This window comes from Macaca thibetana, chromosome 3 (assembly GCF_024542745.1).
Source record: "Macaca thibetana thibetana isolate TM-01 chromosome 3, ASM2454274v1, whole genome shotgun sequence".
NCBI lineage: Eukaryota > Metazoa > Chordata > Mammalia > Primates > Cercopithecidae > Macaca > Macaca thibetana.
The window spans coordinates 170,846,670-170,870,843 of NC_065580.1; the positions used below are offsets into that span (position 1 = coordinate 170,846,670).

Consider the following 24,174-nt stretch of genomic DNA (forward strand, 5'->3'; position numbering starts at 1 on the left):
GCTCAACTGTGTATGTGCATGTTTCTCCTTTCATATATTTGTGCCTTTTCCTGTAGCTGATTAAATATGTATATTCAGGTGGGGCATGGTGGCTCATGCCTATAATCCCAGCATTTTGGGAGTCTGAGACAGGAGGATCACTTGAGGCCAGAATTTCAAGACCAGCCTGGCCAACATGGCAAAACTCCATCTCTACTAAAAATACAAAAATTGTCCGGGCTTGGTGGCACACGCCTGTAACCCCAGCTACTTGAGAGGCTGAGGCATGAGAATCACTTGAACCTGGGAGGCAGAGGTTGCAGTGAGCCAAGATGGGGCCCCTGAACTCCAGCCTGGGCAACAGTGAGACTCTGTCTCAAAAACAAACAATTGGGAGGCCGAGGCAGATGGATCACCTGAGGTCAGGAATTTGAGAGCTGCCTGGCCAACGTGGTGAAACCCCATCTCTATTAAAAATGCAAAAATAAGCCAGGCGTGGTGGCGGGTGCCTGTAATCCCAGCTACTCAGGAGGCTGTGGCAGGAGTATCACTTGAATCCAGGAGGCGGAGGTTGCAGTGAGCTGAGATTGTGCCACTACACTCCAGCCTGTGTGACAGAGCGAGACTCTGTCTAAACAAACAAACAAACAAAAATGTATATTCAGCTACCTCATTCAGTATAAATTCCTGTCTTATTCTTCCTTCCCTCAGAGTGCCTGTTTCTGGCTTCTGGCAGGAGGCTACACTTCCTACCTTGTCAGAATGGCCACGTGAGGACTGCAATTCTTTATAAAAAACAAAGCTCACCTTTCCAAATTTATGAACCTCATCATTATTCAGTTGACAAGAGAAACATTTTACTAATCCTTCCCCCAAATTTTGGAATTACCCTGCAACATAGTGTATACATTCCCATTATGCAACCCCAAGTATTTCAGGCCTTTTAAGTGGCATCTGATTATCTGACTACCTACAGCACTATATGATTTCAATAAAATGGTCAGTGGTGAAATTGCTGAAACCTAAAACTAGAATACAAGGTGATCTTTCCACATACCTAAGCAGAAATCTGTGGCCATATTTTCAACACAAATGCCAAAATTCTATACATGCTTTTGTTTGTACAGACTATTACAGTATATTATACAGAGTTGGGTGCAGCATTTTGGGAGGCTGAGGCGGGTGAATTACTTGAGGTCAGGAGTTCAAAACCAACCTGGCCTACATGGCGAAACCCCGTCTCTACTAAAAATACAAAAATTAGCCAGGCATGATGGTGCACGCCTATAATTCTAATTACTTGGGAGGCTGAGGCAGAAGAATCACTTGAACCTGGGAAGCAGAGGCTGCAGTGAGCCAAGATTGTGCCACTACACTCCAGTTTGGGTGACACAGCAAGATCCTGTTTCAAAAACTTTAAAATTAAAATATATATATATGTTTATTTATTTGTATATAAAATATGTATAACATATATTATGAAAAGTAAAAAGACTTTGCTAAGATTTTAAGCTGTTTCAATAGGATTTTTTGTATTAAAAATCAGTACTAATTTTCAAATGTAAGACACAAGAATTTAAATATCATAATGAGCAACTGTTTCAAGGAAAATTGAAAAGAGATAACACAGAACCTGGTGAAATTTTTACAACAAATATATTTTTAAGATTTTGAACTTTAAATTACAACCAATTAAGTAAAACCAGTTCTATTCTAATAGAAAATCATTATAAAATATGTGTTTGTTGAATTGTTTGATTATTTTTAGAATAATGCCAATTAAATGCTTCTTCCTCTTGTCTAACCTAGAAGGTTTGTTAATGGGAGAAGAAAACTTCTTTTGTCTGCTGAAGTCAACACAGTTTTTCCAAGATGTAGAATTTGACACATTCTGAAGTTAATATTGGCTAAAAGAGTTACGATAATTGGCCTTTTTCTGATCATATTTGATTGAGTCTTCTGGAGTCACTAAATCATTGTTCTTAATTTTCATTATCTTAGAATATAAACTAGCTGACTTAGAGTCAGGGGTTCAATTCATTTTGAATAAGACTTAACACCCCCCCTTACATTAATAGACTCTTAAGGCTGTTACTGCTTAGGAAAGGTTTGGGTAATGAATAGGCATATTGTCCCTGAAGTTAAACTTGCTTTTAAAGCAAGGCAAAGACTTTTTGCAATTAAAATGTTTGAATCTTTTTGAAACATCAAATAGCTACTTAAAGGAGTAAATATATGTATATTCATTAAATTCAAAAACAAATTTCCATCTACAAAATCAGAATTCTCTCATCAGTTCTTAAGGTAATTTTATTTATTACTTTGCTTTCATTTGAATTTTTTCTTCATGAATTATCTTCCCTTTAAAGAAATGACTTTTTACAAAATACTTATAGTGCCTCACACTTGCATGGCATTTTCAAGTACTGAAATGACTTTAACTTAACATTGTTTTAACTGAGGCTGAAAAAAACTTTGTCAGACAATGATAATATCCTATTTTACTGAAGAAACTGAGGTCATGCTGCTAATGACTGGCAATATCTGCATTCAAATCCAGGCCTTCCAGCTCCAGGTTTAACAATGAGCCATTTGTCCCACAACTACTAACATTTCCAAAAAGAATTCTGTAAAAATCACCTCAAGCATTCCACAAAGTGAAATAGAAGCACAATCGTCAGCAGCGGTATTCAAAGTCAAAAAGGGAGGTCTCTCCTTCATGGAATGAACATGAGCAGGTAGTTAACCAGAGAACACCAGCTCATCTAGAAGAGTCGGTGGTCACCTCCCAGGTTTTTGGACTCTAGGAAACACAATTTCATTGAGCCTGCAAGACAACTGCAGCAAACTGACAAAAATGATAGCTTTAAAGGATTCATTTTGATCTATCCAATCATTGATCCGTAAAGTAAAAAATCTGCCTTAAGTACAACTTGACACAATAAACTGTAAAAATTCTGTGGGACCTGTTGAAGTTTATCACATTAATGGCATTCTGCATTCATTTGATAGATACGAGCAAATCTTAGAGACATGCTAATGCTCAGGAAAGAAGTGACCATTGATCAACGACATGAGATGGTAGGGCGTTAATCATGCAATCCTAACCAAATGTCCCCTGTGGTTCCACCTGAATAATCCATGACCTGCTTCTGTGTGTTAATCTTAACTTTACTATGGGGTGGGTTCTTGGATCTCAGACAGGAAAGAATTCAGTGTGAGTAGCAGAGTACACTGAAATTAAGATAGTTTGTTAGAGACTACTCTTATTACAGAGTAGGGCGTCCTCAAAAAGCAAGAGAAGGAATGCCCTCATGTCAAACATAATGCTTGCTTATATACAGTGTTAGGACTAAGAATAATGTGCTTTATTATTATACAAAGGCTTGTGATTAGCTTGTAACGGTCTATTAGTATCGTTCTTCTCTTGTTTACCTATTGATATCAGCAAGAATTTATGGTTGTACTATAATCTTTAAAGCGAAACCTATTCCTAAACTAAGAATGCTTTTTATTCTGTTGCATAGGCTGGGGTGCAGTGGCACGATCATGGCTCGCTGCAGCCTGGATGTCCCATACTCAGGTAATCCTCCCACCTCAACCTTCTGAGTAGCTGGGACCACAGTTGTGTGCCATCACCCTTGGCTAATGTTTGTATTTTTTTGGAGAGATGGAGTTGCACTGTGTTGCCCAGTCTGGTCAAGTGATCCACCTCCCTCAGCCTCCCAAAGTGTTGGGATTATAGGCGTGCACCACTCTGCCTGGTCTGTTCTTAAGATATCTGGACATCAGAACATTTCCTTAAGTTCTGGGTCTTATTTAGTTGGCATAATTAACTTGTTCCCTCAGTCATAAACATCTTGTGACCAGGAGTGCCTAACTTCCCGGAAGTGTAACCCAGAAGGTCTCACTTCATTCAGCCTTTATTCAAGAGGGAGTCACTCTGGTTTGGATGCCAATGACAGATAGATAGATAGATAGAGAGATAGAGAGATAGAGAGATAGAGAGAGAGATAGATAGATAGATAGATAGACAGACAGACAGACAGACAGACAGACAGATGATAGATAGATAACAGGAAATTTATTAGGGGAATTGGCTCACATGATCATGGAAGCTAAGAAGTCCCACCATAGGGTGTCTGCAAGCTAGAGAATCAGGAGAGCTGGCAGCACCGGTCAGCCCAAGTCAGAAAGCCTCAGAACCAAAGAAGCTGATGGTGTAACTCTCAGTCTGAGGCTTACAGCCTGATTACACAGGGGGCTGCTTCTTGTATGAGTCCTGGAGCCCAAATGCTGGAAAATCTGGGATTCTGATGTCCTAGGCCAGGAGAAGAGGGTGTTCCAGCTCCAGAAGAGAGAGAAATCAAATTCATGTTTTGTCTGCCTTTTTGTTCTATCTGGGCCCCCAGCTGATTGGATGGTGCTCACCCGTGTTGAGGGTGGATCCTCCCCACTTAGTCTATCTACTGACATACCAATCTCCTGTAGTGTGCCGCACCCAGACATAATGCCTTACCAGTTATGTAGGTATCCATTAATCCAGTCAAGTTGACACCTAAAATAAACCATCACACTATGCTTCTGTCTTACTAGCAGTTATATTTTGAGGAAATGGATCCCTATCCTTCATATAAAATGTATGGTACTCTGACTTAGTAAAGCAACAAATGACTTAAAATAACTTAACACCTGTGGAAAATATTTAAAAGTATTAACGTTGATGTTACAGTAAGGTAGCATCACAAAGTCCAGGACTATTTCTCAGTAGCAAAGAAATAAAAAGCACCATAAAAAGGCCGGGTACAGTGGCTCACACCTGTAATCCCAGCACTTTGGGAGGCCGAGGCAGGCGCATCACGAGGTCAGGAGATCAAGATCATCCTGGCTAACATGGTGAAACCCCGTCTCTACTAAAATACAAAAAATTAGCCGGGTGTGTTGGCGGGCACCTGCAGTCCGTCCCAGTTACTTGGGAGGCTGAGGCTAGAGAATGGTGTGAACCTGGAAGGCGGAGCTTGCAGTGAGCCAAGATCGTGCAACTGCACTCCTGCCTGGGCAACAGAGCGAGACTCCATCTCAAAAAAGAAAGAAAAGAAAGAAAGCATCTTCATGCAGGGATGGCCTGTCAGAGGCCAGCAGAGCCCAAGCAGAATGAGATAGCACCCATGGAGGGTGGAGAGCAGAGTGGCAATGGAAGCTTAGCAACATACTGTGGACTGTTGGAGGGAAACAGGTGTGATAAAATAAACAAATATATTCAGTATAATTGGTGAACCAGGTTTCTCACTGTCAGAGAAGAAAGCTACAGATACTGAAATGAAAGAAAAATAGAATGAATTCAGTGGTGTTGAAATGGAAGGAATTGGTATGAATTTATAAATTTATATAAATGTAGACATATGAGTAACAGATACATGGATGCATGTCTGCATATTATTATATATTCCTTAGTTTTTGTCCTCTGAAACAGTCTGGAGGCAGTGACACCACAAGAGTAATGAGTACCTTTAGCACCCAAATCTTGGCTTCTAAATACTATTCTCATTAAAAAGAAACAGGACCCTTTAGCAAAATGACCAATTCCTGGATGGGAAAGAAAAAATACAAAATGAGCCTAGAATATTTTCTGTACCGGAAAGTCAGGAAATACTTAAAGAATAGTAGAGAAATGTCAAAAGATAACAAAAGCAATCAAAGTGGCTCCCACAGCAACAATTTGAACATTAAAATAAATAATCATAGTAGTGGATTTTAGTCCATCAAATAAGTAGACCACAAATCTATAAAGGTATAAAGAAAGCGGCCAGGTGTAGTGGCTCATGCCTGTAATCCCAGCACTTTGGGAGGCCAAGGCAGGTGGATCACCTGAGGTCAGGAGCTCGTGACCAGCCTGGCCAACATGGTGAAATCCTGTCTCTACTAAAAGTACAAAAATTAGCTGGGTATGGTGGTAGGTGCCTGTAATCCCAGTTACTCGGAAGGCTGAGACATGAGAATCACTTGAACCCAGGAGGCAGAGGTTGCAGTGAGCCATGATCATGCCATTGCACTCCAGCCTGGGCGACAAGAGTGAAACTCCGTCTCAAAAAAAAAAAAAAAAAAAAAAAAAAAAGAAGAAGAAGAAGGAGAGAAAGAAAATATATAAAGAAAGAAATGAATAACATGAAAGTTTGAAGAGGAATGAAATTTCTGCAGAGTTTTAAAGTACTTCACCATGCAATACTTATTATTTCTTAAAGAGGAAAGAATAAACTACTGTGAAGAAACCTGGCAATCACCACCTTAACCCAGTTATCACAGAGACATCATCAGTAATTGAACAAGTCACAGTTGTGTACCACAGACAGCATGCAATGAGGGAGCAGCATTATTTCTGTGATATCCCTGCCAAAGATGCATGGATTTAATCATGAGACAAAATCAGCCAAATCCATATTGAGAGATAGTCCACAAAATACCTAGCCCATGAGTTTCAGAATTGTCAAATTTATGAAATTCAAGAAAAAATTTAAACTTTCCAAAGCCTACAAATGCTTAAGAGACAGGGCAGTAAAATGCAGCCCATGATTCTAAACTGGATCCTCTTTCTACACAGGACATAATTGGGCCAACTGGCAAGCTTGATGTTAATAATATCAAGGTTAATTTCCTGATTTCAATGGTTGTATTTTGTAGTATGATAGTGTCTTCATTTGTAATCTACCAAGGCATTCTGGGGTCGTAAGGCATCGTGTTGGCAATTTGCTTTCAAATGGATGAGGAGAGGGAGCAAAAATTCTTTGTACTTTTCTTCTAACTTTCTTGCTATTTTATTCTTGTTTCAAAAAATGTCAAGCTTGATGAACTGTTATAAATATTTGGTATATATAATTAAATGTATAAGTGTATGACATTAAATTTTCATAAACTAAAATGAATATATATAACCTGTAAGAGTTGCACTCCATACTTTAAATGATGTTCTTATTGTAAACCCTATACAGAGTGTAGATTAAAACAAACTGATTAATTTATCATATGATATAAATAAATCAAATGGAGAGTAAACGCAAAAATTAAATTGGACTCAGCTACTATCCATCCCCCAATCTACATTCAAGCAGAAGTAGAATTAAGAGAAATCATTCAATAAACTACAGTTCTATTTAGCTTCATAGAAGAGCAAAATGACATCTGTTAAGCTCCTTGTTTTGCCCTCTCTGGGCATTTCCATACAAATTTGACTATGAAACAAGCTGGTCTCACATCAAATTAAAAGGAAGAAGGAAATGCTTTTATGCCTGAAAACAATACAACCCCTTTTCTTTCCTTTGTACAATGTGATTTAAACATGTATACACATTTTTTTTAAAGATTTGATTTAATAATTAAATTTTACTGGTAGCATTTGTTTCATTACACCAGTAAGTGATAACTGGTAAAAAATAAAGTTGCAGATTGTCATTCCGGCTTGCCAAGGTTGAAATAGATGTTCTAGATTGGTGTTTCCTCCCCCAAATCTTCCTGATTATACTAATGTTATTTCAGCCCATATGTAATTACAATTCACCATTTTTTCAATTGCTTTTTCTTAAGCAATTACAATTAACTGGCACCACGTCCTGTTTATAAGAGGCAATGTCACGCAGTGAAAAGAAGACTCAACAAGAGGAGTCAGCTCGGCCACTGTCTAATGGTGACTTTGGATGAAAACTTAACCTCAGTATGTCTGCATTTCTGCCTATATAAATTACAGTACCAAGCAAGACAATTTCTAATGTTCCATTGAATTAGTCTTATGTCCTCATTTGCATTCAAACTATTGTCTTAATTAAATTGCAATGACCAACTTTAATTTCCTTTTACTTTTTTTTTTTTTGAGATGGAGTCTTGCTCTGTCGCCCAGGCTGGAGTGCAGTGGCCGGATCTCAGCTCACTGCAAGCTCCGCCTCCCAGATTTAGGCCATCCTCCTGCCTCAGCCTCCCGAGTAGCTGGGACTACAGGCGCCCGCCACCACGCCCAGCTAGTTTTTTGTATTTTTTAGTAGAGATGGGGTTTCACCGTGTTAGCCAGGATGGTCTTGATCTCGGGACCTCGTGATCCGCCCGGCTCAGCCTCCCAAAGTGCTGGGATTACAGGCTTGAGGCACCGTGACCAGCCTCCTTTTACTTTTTTATAGTGCCTAGTTTTTCGTTGTTTCTTTGCTTTTCATATGGCCTCATAACTTGTCAACAAGCTCAGTAACTTGTCTTAAATTTGTAGAAGTTTTCTATAAAATAGTACAATTTATCCACTATAAGCAAACATGTTATTTCTGTGTTGTTTCAATTCATGCTTCCAATTTTGAACCTGCTTTTAAAAAAAGCATTTTTAGTGAGCTAAAAGCCTGCTATATGTCAACCATCACTGTGTTTGTCTTCTGATATGCACACCTGAGGACCAATTCTAGTAGTATAAATTATACTAAAAATCCAGGCTATTTATAGGATACCAGTGAACCAGTAAATATAAAAATGTATGTACTACAGAGGCAGTGATAGAATCTATAAAATGTAGAATTTCTATAAAATATACATTTGCTAATTCAGGATACTCCTAGGTTATTTTGCTTATTAAGGCTTTTCTTAGAAATTAACAATAAAGATGTAAATATCAATTTAGAACAAATGAGCAACGAATTTGGTTATAATTGTTTAAAAGTTTAATGTTTCTTGGTATATATAATTTAATTATATATATATTAATTAAATGTGTAACTTAATTTATGCCCATTGTTTCATTATGTGAATTATTTGCAGAATGTAGGCTTTTAACAATGTGGTAAGATGGATGGAGGTTGCTAGGTAATATAATTCATTCCTCAGAAGTTAACTTACTCAGGTATGAAATGTTGAAAAGAAGAACCTTTTGGTAACATCAGATAAAATATTACTATTTTAGTTGGTATTTACTCTTTTATAAAATGTCTACTTAACACAAATGAATTTTTAAAAATTCAACATCCCATAAATTCCAAGGGTCTCTATAGGCATTAAACTGACACCAGCACAAACACACTGGTCAAGTTTTTTTTTCTTTTTCTTTCTTTCTTTTTTTTTTTTTTTTTTTTTTTTTTTTGAGGCAGGGTCTCACTCTCTTACCCAGGCTGGAAGGCAATGGTGCCATCTCAGCTCACTGCAGCCTCAACCTCCCAGGCTCAAGCAATCCTTCTATTTCAGCCTCCTGAATAGCTGGGACCACAGGTGTGCACCACCACCCCTGACTAATTTTTTTTATTTTTTCAGTGACAGGATTTCACCATGTTGCCCAGGCTGGTCTTGAACGCCTGGGCTCAAGTAGTCCACCTGCCTCGGCTTCCCAAAGTGCTAGGATTACAAGCATGTGCCACCTCGCCTGGCCTAAATTTTCAATGATAAAGATAATTCATATAGTCAGGGACAGCAGTGGGCATCTGTAGTCCCAGCTACTTGGGAGGCTGAGGCGGAAGGGTCACATGAGCCTAGAATTTTGAGGCCATCCTGGGAAACATTGTGAGGCTCCATCTCTAATATGAATAAATAAATAAATAAATTGTTTCCACAAGTTAAGACACAGAAGTATGAGAATTCTTCTCGGATGGTGTAGTTTTATAAAAAGGAAAACACTACAAAATACCCAACATAAATAATTTTTAAGTACTTGGAAAATTTATTCCTATCAATTCAACTCAGATTAGAGTCAAAATATTCATCAGAATGTAATAAGCCATATTAGCAAATAATAAGCTCCTATTCTCTAGGAGATAACATTCAAGCTACTTATCCAGAATTCTAATTGTTCTATGCAGCAAAATTACATGTACAAATAATATATTTAATTTACTAAAATAAAATCCTCAAAGTTACAAGAAATCAGATATAATAAAAAGATATTCGCAATTTCTAGTCGCTATGGTTATTGGATGGGTTAGAGATTAACAAGAGGAAATATATCAAGATAGTGAACGCTATAATGTATAACAGAAGATCGTTTAATCTCTCCATGGGGGAGTTCTTGTTCCCCAGAATCTCAAAGAATTTTACACCTTGGATACTAATATTCACCAAAGTACTCTCAGGGGCATAAGTAACATTTTCATTTTTCAGGGGAAAAAAATAAGATACAGAATATTTAATGAAGAATATTCACACATTAATTTACCAGAACTATAGGCTTGTGGGGTTTTTTCCCTGGGAGAAAGAAGAGATCCCTTTTTCCCTGTGCCAATTCTGGAATATGAATTAACGGAAGAGTTTAAGGCAATGGGAAAGGGCTTGGATATTTTTAAATATTTGAAATATCTAGGAAACCACACAAATGTAGACACAGCCTATAAACTCCCAGACATGATTAGTAAAAAGCATGGAACGAGAAATGACACAATCCTGCATACTTGGCTTGGGAGCTCTCCTGCCTCTTCATATCTGTAACTGCAGCAACAACCACAGGACCCAGCACGTAAGAGGAGCTCTCTAAATATTGCTTGAATCAATAAATTAATGAATCTTAATCTCAACTGTACAGTCTTTTCATTTGAAAAATCAGAAAAGAACTTCCTGTCCAGTGTCTGACTCAGTGCCTGGTGTTTAGCTTTATGCTCCTCCTCAAGCTTTGTACTTCTCTGGATTTTCCTAAACTCCTCTGCCCCAACTGGCCACATGAGCATAACATGACTGAGAAGAAGTACATTTCACCTTTCCATCATTTAGGGTGGAATGTGATTGTTTAATTGTCCTTGCCCTTTGGGAACCCAATTTAAAACATTTGTAATCTTTGTCCTCTCCAAACAACATATTTTAGTTCACACTTAACAAAATGTGCTAAAGATTCTATTTATGAATGATTCATAATGCTAATGAATTCATCAATCCCATTATCACACATCATTCTATAAATGTCAAACAGGATGTAGCTGACAAGTTCATTGCCATTAAATATAAGGGCATAGATGCACACATTTGCCCTTGATGAGGGTCATCCATGGCCAACCTTTGACTTTTTATGTTTCTGCTATTTGAATGTCAATAATTGTATATAATTTTCACATTATTCTGTGACTACATGTCAAAATTTCCAAACATCTATCATATTTTTATATAATTAAATGTGTATCCTTTACTACTTTGTAAATGAGTGCCCTCTATTTGAAAGCGGTTAAATCCTTTTATTGTAACATTTTTTAATCTTTATTGTCATTTGGGACTAGTGGATGCTTTCACACAGTCCTGGAGGCAGAACCTGAGATAGAGGTTCTAATGCAAGTGGTTTATTGAGGGAATGTTTAGGAAGAAATTAGCAAGAAGGTGAGGGAAGCAGAAAAGGGCAGGAGGAGAAGCAAATGCAAGTTATGGTTACGGTGGAAGTCTGGCCTCAGCCTGAGGTCATAAGAAGTTTTCTGTTTTTTTTTTTTTTGAGACGGAGTCTCGCTCTGTCCCCCAGGTTGGAGTGCAGTGGCCGGATCTCAGCTCACTGCAAGCTCCGCCTCCCAGGTTTACGCCATTCTCCTGCATCAGCCTCCCGAGTAGCTGGGACTACAGGTACCCGCCACCTCGCCCGGCTAGTTTTTTTTGTTTTTGTTTTTTTTGTATTTTTTTAGTAGAGACGGGGTTTCACTGTGTTAGCCAGGATGGTCTCGATCTCCTGACCTCGTGATCCACCCGCCTCGGCCTCCCAAAGTGCTGGGATTACAGGCTTGAGCCACCGCGCCTGGCCTAGAGGTCATAAGAAGTTTAGGAACAAGAATGACACCAGGAAAATTGTCCCAACTTAAGGCAAAAAAGCAGGATTTCACACCAATCAATTAACTGGGTGTGTGCTGCCCATGGTTGGGGTGGATACACACCACCCAAGGCAACTTACAGTGAGGCAGCCCAAGTCTACGGAGGACAATTCTCCATCCAGTGGGGTAGTTGTGGGCTTTTCGCAGCCAACACTCAGAACACAGGAAGGTGGGTGCACAGGCCTACTAGTAGGGTTGTTTTCTGACGTTTTATTTTACCAAAAGAAAAATAGAACTCTCTATGGATTGGTGGTCTAGTTTTATTGTCTTAGTAATATATGTATTCATCATTTTTTAAATACGTAAACATATTACTTAAAACAATAAAACTGTAGTAATTTGGTAACCCATGACTGGAGAAGTAAAGAATTATGATGCAGATGAAAACAGAATACAGTTGGCCCTTGAACAGCATGGGTTTGAACAGCACAGATCACTTACAGGGGATTTTTCTCAAGAAAAGTTACACCAAGTGTGCTTGCCTCTCCTGACTTCCCTTCTACCTCCTCCATTTCTTCTGTCTCTGCCACCCCTGAGACAGCAAGACCAACGTCTCCTTCTCCTCTTCTTCATCAGCCTATACAACCTGCAGATGATGAGCATGAAGACTTTGGTGATCCATTTCCATTTAATGAACAGTAAATATATTTTCTTTCTTATGATTTTCTTAATAACATTTTCTTTTCATTAGCATAATTTATTGCAAGAATACAGTATATAATACATATAGCATGCAAAATATGTGTTAACTCTTCATGCTATTGGTAAGGCTTCCAGTTAAGTCAGCTATTAGTAGTTAAGATTTGGGGGAGTCAAGAGTTATATGCAAAGTCTCAGCACCTCTAACCCCCCCATTGTTCAAGGGTCAACTGTACTTAACCAACGCTCGTAATAAAAACTTAAATTCCAAACACAGCCTTATCCTATGAATTCAATTTGGGAAATGGCATTCCATCAATGATAGCCACTGTGCAAATTTTAGTAGATATTACAACTTTCAAATTTTTATGTCACAAATAGTGATAATTTAGGCAACCTCTGTACCACATAAGTCAACAGTAGATATACCAGCACAGGTCAGTTTCACTCCCCTTCATTAATGGCTATGGACTGGTGTTAGCATACGCCTTTCTCAGGGAGCATTGCGATGGAGAATCCACTGCTGTATGATCTTAGAGCAATTTTGGAACATAGACTTTCAGTTACTTAATTTAAACCTGTGCTTTGATATCATAGTGAGCTTCTGTCTTTACTTTCTGTGCCCCTTACATTTAAGGTCTTACAGATCCCACCATGCCTTGTTCCTTGCTCATTTCCATGTTCTTGTTGCTCTTTCATGGGGATGACTGTTAAAGAACCAAGACAACCTTGCAGGTGAATCAAATGGATGCAAGAATCGGAAATGCCCTGTCTCTTTGCTCCTTGTGCTTACATACGTTTATGACTGAGTCCACTATTTAGGAATAGTTGTGTGTAGGCATCAAAGCAACCTCTTGGTCTTCCTTACTGCTCTATGTGAAATTGTAAATGAGAGCAAAGGCTCTGGAGGCTGGCATATGTTGGCTGGCATTTGCCCAACTTAAAGGGTTGCTGTGGTACTGGGAGTATCGTGCTCCTTCAATTTGCTTGTGTATGGCTGCCATGAGGTAGAGGCAGTAAACGCAGATCAAAGATAAAGATGTACAGCCTTCAGATAGGAAGAGAGGAACCCATGACTACTGTTGGTGTACATCTCAGAATAAAACGTGATGTGGCTCCCGATGGAGCATCCGCTAAGATCTTAAAGACCTGGAAACAGCCAAATGTTACAGAAGTTCATAGTAACCATATGATCTGTGAAGAAATTGGTACTATTGGATGGCTGGATGGGCTCAGAACGTTATGAACAATCCACGATCTTCAGAGACACACCAAATGTTCCAAAACAACTATTACAGGAGAATTTACGGTTAGATAGAAGGTGTGCCCTTTCCATGAGTCATGAAGGGTGTTGTTGGGGAAGGATAAGTGCAGACTTGAGCTTGGGGTTTGGGAAATGTTTTCTCCAGGTCATGGCATGAGTGGCATAGCATCCTTGAGGCATCAGTTGCCAGCCAGTTAGAAAGTCCTTCATTTCTTAAAGGGTTTTTTAACTTTAACCTGTTTAATCTAGAGTCTAATCTATAACACATCTCCTCTATATCATTTTATCTGCACAAGACTTGGCTACGTATAGGACAATATTAGAAAGTTCTTAGGCCGGGTGTGGTGGCTCATGCCTGTAATCCCAGCACCCCAGCACTTTGGTAGGACGAGGCGGGCAGATCATGAGGTCAGGAGATCGAGACCATCCTGGCTAACACGATGAAACCCCGTTTCCACTAAAAATATAAAAAATCAGCCGGGTGTGGTGGTGGGCACCTGTAGTCCCAGCTACTTGGGAGGCTGAGGCAGGAGAATCGCTTGAACCTGGGAGGCGGAGGTTGCAGTGAGCTGAGATCACGCCACTGCACTCCAGCCTGGGGGACAGCCTGGGCGAGACTCTGTCTCAAAAAAAAAAAAAGAAAGAAAGAAAGAAAGAAAGTTCTTTAGAACTTAATTTTTCTTTTTTCAGCAATTCATGTGTCACTTTAGAAAGGAGATAATTCATGACATTTTATTCCCACGCAGCATTTGATGACAAATGAGGCACAGAGATGTTAATGGCTTGTCTGATGTCACACAGCTATCTGGGGGACAGTTATAAATCATTGCATAATCCCATTGGTGAGCCGTATATTAAGCAATTATATCTCTCCTTCTTTGAAGATTCTTTATCCCAGAAGCCCTTATGATCCAGCAACACTGGACTACTTGTACTGCGCTTATTTCTCACATAAGCTATGTCTTAGTTTACACTTTTCTCCATGCCTGGAAAGCCTCCTTGCCCCACCCCAGCCCCTGTATACCTCCACTTCCTACTCATGTCTACTTGTCAGGTAGCATCGTTCAGTTACTCCAAGATGAGTTGGGAGCATCTCATCAATACCATATTGTATTAACCAAGTTGTTATAATACAACAACCAGCTTGTTCACATTTTATTCTTAGATGTATGCCAGTAGTGCCCATGAGTTCCTCTCTTCATTTTTAAAAGTTGTACATCTGCACCGGGTGTGGAGGCTCATGCCTGCAATCCCAGCGCTTTGGGAGGTCAAAGTGGAAGGATCGCTTGAGGCCAGGAGTTTATGACCAGCCTGAGCAACACAGCAAGGCCCTGTCTCTAAAAAATTAAAATTAAAATTAAAAAATTTGCCAGCCGGCCGGGCACGGTGGCTCAAGCCTGTAATCCCAGCACTTTGGGAGGCCGAGACGGGCGGATCACTAGGTCAGGAGATTGAGACCATCCTGGCTAACACGGCGAAACCCCGTCTCTACTAAAAAAAAAAAAAACACAAAAAATTAGCCGGGCGAGGTGGCGGCGCCTGTGGTCCCAGCTACTCGGGAGGCTGAGGCAGGAGAATGGCGGGAACCCGGGAGGCGGAGCTTGCAGTGAGCTGAGATCTGGCCACTGCACTCCAGCCTGGGTGACAGAGCGAGACTCCGTCTCAAAAAAAAAAAAAAAAAAAAAATTCGCCAGCCATGATGGTGTGCACCTGTTGTCCCAGTTGTCTGGGAGGCTGAGGCAAGATGATCTCTTCAGCCCAGGAGTTCAAGGCTGCAGTGAGCTAGGATCGTGCCACAGCACTCCAGCCTGGACTACAGAGTGAAATCCTGTCTCAAAACAACAGCGACAACAACAAAGAAAGTCATACATCTTTATTTTTATTTTTAAATTTTATTTATTTATTTATTTTGAGACAGAGTCTCCCTCTATCACCCAGGCTGGAGTGCAGTGGTGCGATCTCGGCTCATTACAACCCCTGCCTCCCAGGTTCAAGCGATTCTCCTGTCTTAGCCGCCCAAGTAGCTGGGATTACAGGCGTGCACTACCACGCCTGGCTAATTTTTGTATTTTCAGTAGAGACAGGGTTTCACTATGTTGACCAGGCTGGTCTCGAACTCCTGACCTCAAGTGATCTGCCCACCTCGGCCTCCCAAAGCGTTGGGATTACAGGCATGAGCCACCGTGCCCCCGGCCCTACATCTTTATTTTTGATCCACATTTACAGCCTCTAGCTAAAGGCAGACGTACACAAGCAAATAGAAAAAGTATGATACTCAAAGTATCAAAGCAACCCTATAAGTTGGGCATACCAGATGTTCCCATAAGGTAGCCTACAATTATGCCTGTTGTGAATAAAAGTTGTCACTAGTGTCAGGCTCCATCTTGACCCGGGAGAGATGTGCCTAGCAAAGAGGTCCAGTGCCTAGAATAGTAGACGGTATGTAGTAGGTGCTCAGTCATTATTAACTTAGGATTCTTACAGGAAAGTTTTTAGGGGGATAAGGGTAGAGTCCTTAACTCTTGATCTTCCCTGTAACAGGAAAACCAAGAGAAGGCTGAAACCCAGCAATTCTACTCCTAGGCACATACTCAAGGGAATTTATTTATTTATTTATTTATTGACATGGAGTCTCGCTCTGTCGCCCAGGCTGGAGTGCAGTGGTGCGATCTCGGTTCACTGCAAGCTCTGCCTCCCGGGTTCACGCCATTCTCCTGCCTCAGCCTCCTGAGTAGCTGGGACTACAGGCGCCCGCCACCGCGCCCAGCTAATTGTTTGTATTTTTAGTAGAGACAGGGTTGCACCGTGTTAGCCAGGATGGTCTCGATCTCCTGACCTCGTGATCCACCCACCTCGGCCTCCCTTAGTGCTGGGATTACAGGCCGGAGCCACCACGCCCAGCTAATTTTTTGTATTTTTAGTAGAGACGGGGTTTCACCGTGTTAGCCAGGATAGTCTCCATCTTCTGACCTCATGATCCTCCGGCATCGTCCTCCCGAAGTGCTGGGATTACAGGCCTGAGCCACCGTACCCGGCCTTATGCACATATGTTTACAGCAACAACATTCATAATGGCCAAAAGGTGGAGACAACCCAAATGTCCATCGACTGATGAATAGACAAACGAAATAAGGTATACCATCCAATGGAATAGTATTTGGTCATAAGAGAAATGAAGTACTGATACGTGATACAGCATGGATGAACTTTGAAGACATTATGTTAAGTGAAAGAAACCAGTCACAAAAGACCACATAATGTATGATTCCATTTATATAAAATACCCAGAACGAGAAAATCTACAGAGAAAGCATGTAGATTAGTGGTTGCCTAGGGCTGGGGGAGGGAGAAGCAGAGCAGTTTCTTTTTGAAGTGATGAAAATGCCCTCAAATTGCCTATGGTGATGGTGGCACTCCTCTGTGAATACACTAAAAACTATTAAATGGCACAATTTAAATGAGTGAATTGTATGGTATGTGAATTATAGCTCAATAAGATGATGAGAAAGAGAGTGGAGGCTGAAATATGTCAGACTAAAGGCCACCCATCAGAATCCTCCCAATACTTTAACAAGAATCATGGCAAGCTTTTGCTAAAGATGTCCCAGCCTGGCTCTCACTTTTCCTTTGTCTATTTCTAAGGCCCCGACCAGAATTCACTTAAGTACGACTCAGACTGTTTTAGCCAACTATCACATTGTGATCTCTTCTGTTTTGTTGTGTATAGTAACCAGCTAAATTGCATGAAAAATCCTTGTCTAAATTGAGTCCATAGTCTCAATACCCAACTAGCATTCATTGAATGCCCATTGGTGCCAAGCCCTTCACAGATGTCATCCCTAAGCCTCATAATAGCCCCAGGAGCCTCATAAGAGCCCCAGGGAGTACGTTGCATTACCATCATTTCGTAGAGTAGGAGAGAGACTAAGCTTAGCTAATAGGCATGATGTCACCATGTGGGAAATGATGGACCCAGGTTTAACATGGATGTGCCTGATTCACAAAATCTGTGCTCTATTGACAAATTATGTATTCAAAGTCTAGCACAGAAATGCATAAAACCCGAACAAGAGAGGGAATAGAGTGTAGACCATCTGATAAAGATAATCTGATTCAGTGTTCCAACGTAGAGCCGTGATGTGAGAATCCTGTTTTAAAATCCTGTCCTAATGGCCTGGACACTGACAAAGAGTTCGCCTGGGTCTGGGGCTACCAAAGCTGCCTGTTTGAAGAGGGAGCTTTTAAATGTTTTTCCAGCTGAGCAAGCAAAAGAGCATACTCCCAGGTCAGTGTCTTTTGAAAAAGAACTACACTCTCATTCCTTAACTCCAGTTATCAGTTTTATTCTACCACCGCTTGGTGTCATCTATGAAGCCATGTCTATTTGCCTGTGGTAAAATATCAGATTGCTTCTTTCCCACTCTGAGCAACAGGACATAGACAGAGAAGGCATCTACGCAAACTTTTTTTTCCCCAGTTGACTTCCTGATTTTCTCCTGCGAGCATGTCTGAGGGCACTCTTCTCTGTTGCTTCTCTCTCCATAACATCCTTTCCTTCATCTTTGTTGGTGCCCTTTTATCTAGACACTGCCCTCCAACCACCCCCTCTTTGGCAACTTAGTTTCGAGTCATTTCCACGGTAGAGTGGCCAATCCCTTGTCACGTGATCCTCCACAAAGAATACAAGCCCTTTCTTGCTTACAATAATCTGGAATCCTAATATCAGGTCTAATAAATCAAATCCAGCTTTGCTACCACTTACATGGCAAGTGGTTGCTGGCTTTCCCATCGTCCTTTCTCCCCCAGAGTGAGTAACTTCAACTGTCAGAAAATAAGAAAAGATCACCTCCACACAGATGAAAGCAAGGAGGCAGACTGGAGTGTTAAAAGACTGGCACGAGAATACACAGAAAAAAGAAACAGACACCTCTGGAAGCTGATGCTCACACAGGTTCACCAGGAAATTCATGCCAGACCAATCTCTATTAGATAAGTGTGGCCGACATGGAATTTTCGGACTTTAGCAGAGCATAGGACTAAGACTTTCATGACACTTTTCTGGAAAAGCTATATTGGGTTAAATAAGAACATATTTCTATATAATCACATACAGCTACCTTAAGATTGAATATATTATAGTACGTTTGTATTCTGAAAGGAATGTTCTGTAGAAATCATCCAACTTTTGCAACCTCATCACCACCACCTAGACCTGCATAGTCCACCGCACATATGGTTATTGAGCACTTGAAATGTGTCAGCTCTGAACTGGGATGTGCTTGAAGTGTAAAATGCACACCAAACTTGGAAGACTAACTATAAAAAAATAAGGATGTCAAATATCTCAGTAATGTTTATACTGATTTTATGTTGAAATAATATTTGGGGCTAGGTGTGGTGGCTCATTCGTGTAGTCCCAACACTTTGGGAGGCTGAGGTGGGAGGATTGCTTGAGGCCAGGAGTTTGAGACCAGCCTGGTCCACATAGCAAGACCCTGTCTCTATTATTTTTTTTTTAAGAAATTTGCAAAAACAACAACAACAAAAGAAATAATATTTTGCATACATTGGATAACAAAACATACTGTTAAACTAAGTTTACTTGTTTCTTTTCTAGTAAGGTCAATAAAAGATTTAAAATTATCTGTATGGTTTTTACTACATTTATGTTGATTGTGCTGATTTAGACCAGCAGGGCAGATCGCCATGTGCCCTCTACCCAGTTTGTATTTGCCACCCAAGAAGCCCTAAATTCCCAGCCCATCTCTCATCACTCATCAGCCTTGAACACTTCTCAATCTGATCCCGTCCCCCATCCCTGCACAAACCCCAAGTGCCTTTCTTTGCACCTGTGGAACCCATGTCCATCAGTAACACAGTTCCCCATCCTTCATCTCTTCTCCGCCCATTTCCTCCACATTCTTACTCTAACTCAGTGGTTCTTAAACACATATCTGGCCTGTAATCCCAGCACTTTGGGAGGTCGAGGCGGGTGGATCATTTGAGGTCAGGAGTTCAAGACCAGCCTGGCCAACACTGTGAAACCCCATCTCTACTAAAAATACCAAAAAAAAAAAAAAAAAAAAAAAACTAGTCAGGTAGTAGTGGCATGCGCCTGTAATCCCAGCCACTTGGGAGACTGAGACAGGAAAATTGCTCGAGCCTGGAAGGCAGAGGTTGTGGTGAGCCAAGATGGCGTCACTGCACTACAGTCTGAGCAACAGAGTGAAGCCCTGTCTCAAATAAAAAAAAAAAAAAATCTGTGTTAGAATCACCTTGGGAGCTTTAAATGAGTGTTTGTTGCTCAGGCCCCATTTTCAGAATGTTCAATCAGATCCTTTGGCTACAAGGATGAGGCTTCTGATTTTTTTTTTTTTTTTTTTTTTAAATAACTCACCCAGGTGATTCTAACATGCAGCCGGGACAGAGAACCACTCATTGGACGAGCCCCAGCTTTCTGTCTACTCTAACAGTGCATTCATGCCAGTGAACGTAAGTTGGAAAAAACTCCACAGCATGCTGACTGGTCTCCCTAAATTAGAGATCACTAACCTAAAGTGGATATTTTAAAAATTATTTTTAGAGACAGGGGCTGGCTCTGGAGTGCAGCAGTCCACCATAGCTCACTGCAACCTCAAATTCCTGGGTTCCAGGGCTCCTCTGGCCTCAGCCCCCCAGGTAGGTAGCACTACAGGTGAGCACCACAGATCTGGGTTGGCTCTGTGTCCCCACCCAAATCTCATCTTGCAGCTTCCATAATTCACACACGTTGTGGAGGGACCCAGAGGGAGATGATTAAATTATGGGGGTGGATCTTTCCCGTGCTGTTCTCATGATAATGAGTAAGTCTCATGAGCTCTGATAGCTTAAAAATAAAAATGGGAGTTTCTCTGCACAAGCTCTCTCTTTGCCTGCTGCCATCCACGTAAGATGTGACTTGCTCCTCCTTGCCTTCCGCCAGGATTGTAAGGCCTCCCCAGGCACATGGAACTGTACGTTAATTAAACCTCTTTATTCGTAAATTGCCCGGTCTTGGGTATGTCTTTTAACAACAGCATGAAAACAGACTAATACAACCACCATACGTGACTTTTTTTTTTTGAGACGGAGTCTCGCTCTGTTGCCCAGGCCGCAGTACAGTGGCGCGATCTCAGCTTACTGCAAGCTCTGCCTCCTGGGTTCACGCCATTCTCCTGCCTCAGCGTCCTGAGTAGCTGGGATTACCACCACCACGTCCGGTTAATTTTTGTATTTTCAGTAGAGATGGGGTTTCACCATGTTAGCCAGGATGGTCTTGATCTCCTGACCTTGTGATCTGCCCGCGTCAGCCTCCCAGAGTGCTGGGATTACAGGCATGAGCCACCACACCTGGCCACACCTGACTAACTTTTAAAATTCTTTTTTGTTGAGATGGGGTCTCACTACGTTGTCCAGGATGATCTTGAACTGGCCTCAAGTGATTCCCGCACCTCAGTCTCCCAAAGTGTTGGGATTACAGGTGTGGCCAGGTGTGGTGCCTTATGCCCAGCACTTTGGGAGGCCGAGGCTGGCAGATTGCTTAAGTCTAGGAGTTTGCAACCAGTCTGGGCAACATGGTGAAACCCTGTCTCTACAAAATATACAAAAATTAGTCGGGTGTAGTGGAGTTGATATGGGAGGATCACTTGAGTCAAGGAGGTTGAGGCTGCAGTGAGCCGAGATTGCTCCACCACACTCCAGTCTGGGTTATAGCACAAGACCCTGTCTCAAAGTTTTTAAAAAAGGGATGAGAGGTGTGAGCCACTGTGCTGGCCTGAAGTGGATCTTAAAAGTTGTCCTGCAATCCTGCCGTTTTCCCCGTGTCCCCTCACTCTCTTTATCTCCTAGAGATATAGTCTGCACCTTTTCCTCAAAGCTCCAGGTACTTCTCCTGAGTAGCCTTAAGTGAGACACAGAAGAAATCAGGAAAGACTTTCCACAAGCTCCCCCCACCACATCTACTCACCTCTCTGCATAGGTGCTCATACATATATCTGCCTTCCCTCATTTCTCAGCTCAGGCCTGCCCAGCAGATCTTTCTGTAATGACCAAAATATTATTTGTTGGTGCTGTCTAGTACTATAGTCACTAGCCATATGTGGCTATTGAACACTTGAAATATGGCTAGCACAACTTATTATTATTATTATTTTTGAGATGGAGTCTTGCTCTGTCATCCAGGCTGGAGTGCAGTGGCACGATCTCAGCTCACTGCAACCTCTGACTCCTGGGTTCAAGCGATTCTCCTGCCTCAGCCTCCCGAGTAGCTGGGACTACAGGCGTGTGCCACCACACCCAGGTAATTTTTGTATCTTTTTTTTTTTTGAGACGGAGTCTCGCTCTGTCGCCCAGGCTGGAGTGCAGTGACTGGATCTCAGCTCACTGCAAGCTCCGCCTCCCGGGTTTGCGCCATTCTCCTGCCTCAGCCTCCCGAGTAGCTGGACTACAGGCACTCGCCACCTCGCCCGGCTAGTTTTTTGTATTTTTAGTAGAGACGGGGTTTCACCGTGTTAGCCAGGATGGTCTCGATCTCCTGACCTCGTGATCCGCCTATCTCGGCCTCCCAGAGTGCTGGGATTACAGGCGTGAGCCACCGCACCCAGCCTAATTTTTGTATTTTTAGTAGAGATGGGGTTTTGCCATGTTGGCCAGGCTGATCTCAACCTCCTGACATCAGGTGATCTACCCACCTCGACCTTCCAAAGTACTGGGATTACAGGCATGGGCCACCTAGCACGCCCAGAAAAAATTTAGATTGTCTTCATTTTAAATTAATTTACACTTAAATAGCTACATGTGGCTGTCTATAAGGCAACATAGCTAGAGATGTTAGTGCCATCTAAGACCAACTCCTGCACTTGTATTCTGTGTGCCATTCTCTCTTACACTCTAGGACATTGCTCCAACAATTGTTCCCTCTCCTGCTTTATTCATTTTCCTTTGTTACAGAATCATTCTCCTCTGCATACAAATATATCGTCACATATTCAATTTTTTAAAAAGCCTCTTTGCTAGGTATGGCGGCTCATACCTGTAATCCAAGCACTTTGGGAGGCTGAGGCAGGAGGATCGCTTGAGCCCAGAGATTCAAGATCAGCATGGGCGATACTCCATTCCCAAGCTGGAGTGCAGTGGTGCAATCACGGCTCACTGCAACCTCAACCTCCTAGGTTCAGGTGATTCTCCCACCTCAGCCTCCCAAGTAGCTGGGACCATAGGCACACGCCACCACATCTGGCTAATTTTTGGTGTTTTTTTTCTATGTGCTTCTACAAATATATGAAACGTTTTACGAATGTGCGTGTCATCCTTGCACAGGGGCTGTGCTAAACTTCTCTGTATTGTTCCAATTTTAGTATAGGTGCTGCTGAAGCAAGCACTAATTTTTGTATTTTTTTGTACAGATGGCGTTTCACTATGTTGCCCAGACTGGTATCAAACTCCTGGGTTCAAGCTCATAAAAAAATTAGCTGCGTGTGGTGCATGTGCCTGTAGTTCCAGCTACTCAGAAGGCTGAAATAGAAGGATCACTTGAGTGAAGGAGGTTGAGCCTGCAGTGAGCTGTGATCCCACCACTGCACTCCAACCTGGGTAAGCTCTGTCTCAAAAAATAATAATAAAATTACTTTCTCTTCGTATTTCCCTTTAGCTACCTTCAGCTTTTTGCTCCCTTCATAGCAAAAGTCCTCCAAAAGAATATTTTAATCATTGCTGACTCAAAGTTCTTTCCTCTACTCTCTCTTGAGCCCACTCAAATCATACTTCTGTCCCCACCATTCTGAACTGGCTCTTGTCAATGTCACCAGTGACTTCTCTATCACTAAATACAACGCAGTCCTTATCTTATTAAACACACAGTATCTGCAGCATTAACCCAGTAGTCATTCTGTCCTCATGAAACACATTCTCGACTTGGCTTCTTGGAAACCACCCTCTTTCGCTTCCTACTCCACTTGCTGCCCCTCCTCTGCTTGCTTCTCTGGTTCCTGCTCATCTTAACAACCTCAACATTTCCAAGTACAGTAGGGCTTAATCCCAAATCGTTTACTTGTGGGGAGTTCAGGGGGACTGGGTCTCATTCTGTGGCCCAGACAGGAGTGTAGTGGCGCCATCTCAGCTCACTGCACCCTCTGTCTCCCAGGTTCAAGCCATTCTCATGCCTCAACCTCCTGAGTAGCTGAGATTACAGCACCTGCCACCACGCCTGGCAAATTTTTCTATTTTTGGTAGAAACAGGGTTTTGCCATACTGGCCAGGCTGGTCTTGAACTCCTGGCCTCAAGTGATCCAGTCACCTCAGCTTCCCAAAGTGCTGGAATTGCAGGCATGAGCCACCGTCCCCAGCTTCCAAATCCTCCTTTTTGTCCTCATTTCACCCTAAGTGATCTCACTCAGTACCATCTGTATCTTTACCCTGACCACTCCTCTGAATTCTAAATTCATACATCCAACAGCCTAGCTGGCATTTCAAACTCAAAGATGAGTAGGCATCTTA

The 24,174-nt window shown here is 41.6% G+C and overlaps 1 protein-coding gene and 1 non-coding gene across 2 annotated transcripts in view; one reads left to right on the forward strand and one right to left on the reverse strand.

The window, feature by feature from the left end:
* The window catches only part of ATP5PF (ATP synthase peripheral stalk subunit F6), a 985,871-nt gene that overhangs the window by 493,656 nt on the left and 468,041 nt on the right, over nt 1–24,174 (forward strand). The window lies entirely within an intron of this gene.
* Nucleotides 22,954–23,060, reverse strand: LOC126951739 (U6 spliceosomal RNA). Its single transcript, XR_007724608.1, has one exon. It is a non-coding gene; the product is annotated as a U6 spliceosomal RNA (small nuclear RNA).